This window comes from Babylonia areolata, chromosome 18, assembly GCF_041734735.1.
Source record: "Babylonia areolata isolate BAREFJ2019XMU chromosome 18, ASM4173473v1, whole genome shotgun sequence".
NCBI classification, from domain to species: domain Eukaryota; kingdom Metazoa; phylum Mollusca; class Gastropoda; order Neogastropoda; family Buccinidae; genus Babylonia; species Babylonia areolata.
Genome location: NC_134893.1, coordinates 50,687,977 through 50,690,476, shown reverse-complemented (window position 1 = coordinate 50,690,476; position 2,500 = coordinate 50,687,977). Strand labels below are relative to the sequence as shown.

Here is a 2,500-nt window from a genome sequence, read left to right as displayed (position 1 = left end):
TTTGTGATGTTCCGTTTCCCCATGACAAGTGATCCAGACACCAATCACAGCTTTGTGATGTTCCGTCCCCCCATGACAAATGATCCAGACACCAATCACAGCTTTGTGATGTTCTGTCCCCCCATGACAAGTGATCCAGACACCATTCAAAGCTTTGTGATGTTTCCGTCCCCCCATGACAAGTGATCCAGACACCAATCACAGCTTTGTGATATTCTGTCCCCCATTACAAGTGATCCAGCCACCAATATATATATATATATATATATATATATATATATATATATATATATATATATAGATAGATAGATAGATAGATATGTGTGTGTGTGTGTGTGTGTGTGTGTGTGTGTGTGTGTGTGTGTGTGTGTCTTTCTCTGTATGTCTGTTCTTTTACTGTTTTCTCCCTTCAGTCTCATTCAATGATTAACTCACTCAGTACGGCCAGTCCTCTCTTCTCCTTACACAGACCCCTCGGATGTCCAGTGGGTGTCTGAATGACCCAACCTTTAGCTTCCGTCGTCAGAATTGTGGTATTCTTTGTCAACAGTCACCTCTTCAGTATAAGAGCCTTCCACTTGCAATATTTTGATGACGGTAATTGGGGTGGAACGCTGTTAACGTCGTCTCTTTCGCCGTTCGTATGGAGAGAGTTAAAGCTTCTTTCTACCCTCCGCCCTCCTCTCTTGCTCAGTCTGACTCCATTCTTTCCATTGTTTTTTCATACACAGCAGTGGGAGATCATTACTAATATACGCTTATACTCGTATGCTTTTTTTAAATACTATCTTGTGGTGATGGATATGGGTGAGAGAGAGAGAGAGAGAGAGAGAGTGTGTGTGTGTGTGTGTATATGTGTGTGTGTGTGTAGACACGAAGGCAGTGTATGAGCAGATGGTAGGGTTGTTGTATGAGTTTGTGTGAGCACGGTCGGGGTTTGGACAAGGGTGTTTAGTTAATACATGTTTACAAAGTCTTACATTTGGCTATATATATATATTTTTTTTTAAATGTTAATTTAAGTTAAACACAAAGGAAGAGTGACAGACGGTAAATGTGGTAGCGATGCATTGTTACTGAAATGAGTAACAGCAGAGCAGGTTTTCCTTGAAACTGGCAAGCACATTTTTTGGAGTACACTTTCTGTAAGTATTAGTATCAGTAGCTCAAGGAGGCGTCACTGCGTTCGGATAAATCCATATACGCTGCACCACATATGCCAAGCAGATGCCTGACCAGCAGCGTAACCCAACGCGCTTAGTCATGCCTTGAGAAAAATAAATAAATAAATAAAATTAATTAAATAAAATAATAAGATAAAATAAAATAAAATAACTAAACCAAACCAAACAAACAAAAAAAAAGGATAAATAAATAAATTTAAAAAATACAAAAAAATATTTACTCATTTAACCAGACAAAGAAGAACCAAAAAACACAAAAAAAAAACACACAAAAACAAACAAACAAACAAACAAAAGTAGACATCGACACGCACTCAGCAACTCTAAATGCAAAACAATTTTCATTCATTGCGAGACCAGAGCTGGAATCCACTATAGAAAGAAAAAAAAGGAAGTACTGAAAATGTCGACAGACACCTAGCTTCCCAAACGACTATGTCGGTAGCTGACGACTTAGTTTCATCAGGTTGTTTTCGCACTGTTCTTCATACAATAACATGAACACACACAAAAAAACGGGGGTCTGATCTCCAAGACACGTCATCATCATACGTTATTTTCTCACCCCCTTGGCTCTTTTGATCCCCGTGATGACGAAATCATGGGAAACGTCAGCGGGTAAAACGTCACACGGACCCTGCCCTGAGATCACAAGGAAAGGGGGGGTGGGACTTGGCGTGGCAGAACAAATCGGTACACCTGACTGCTTCATCTGATCAGGCCTGTCACCGGCTGTTTTGACATGTCACTCACACTTGCTGTCTCGCTAATTGGTTTTGTCTGGTGGTTTCATTCCGTCTCGGTTTTTTTCTTGTTGTTGTTGTTGTTGTTGTTTTTGGTTTGGTTTTGTTGATGATGATGATGATGAAAATGATATTTCTTCTTCTTCTTCTTCTTCTTCTTCTTCTTCTTCATCATCATCATCATCATCATCATCATCATCATCCTCTGTTTTTCTTTTTCTTTCTAATAATACTGATAGTGATTATTATTATTTCTTCTTCTTCTTCTTCTTCTTCTTCTTCTTCTTCTCCTCCTCCTCCTCCTCCTCCTCCTCCTCCTCCTCCTCTTCTTCTTCTTTATATTTATGTACATAAGTATAGCACCCTTTCTATGAGCTCAAACTGCTTTACATGAAATTAATTACTACTACTACTACTACTACTACTACTATTTTTATTAGTATTATTATTATTATCATTATTATTATTATTCACTGTTGTTGTTGTTGGTCGTGGTGGTTGTCGTTGTTGTCGTCGTTGATATCATTGTTATTATTATTTTATCATCATCATCATTATCATCATCATCATCAT

At 38.3% G+C, this 2,500-nt stretch overlaps 1 protein-coding gene across 2 annotated transcripts in view; it reads left to right on the top strand.

Moving 5' to 3' along the window:
- The window catches only part of LOC143292047 (membrane metallo-endopeptidase-like 1), a 274,001-nt gene that overhangs the window by 257,501 nt on the left and 14,000 nt on the right, over positions 1-2,500 (top strand). The window lies entirely within an intron of this gene.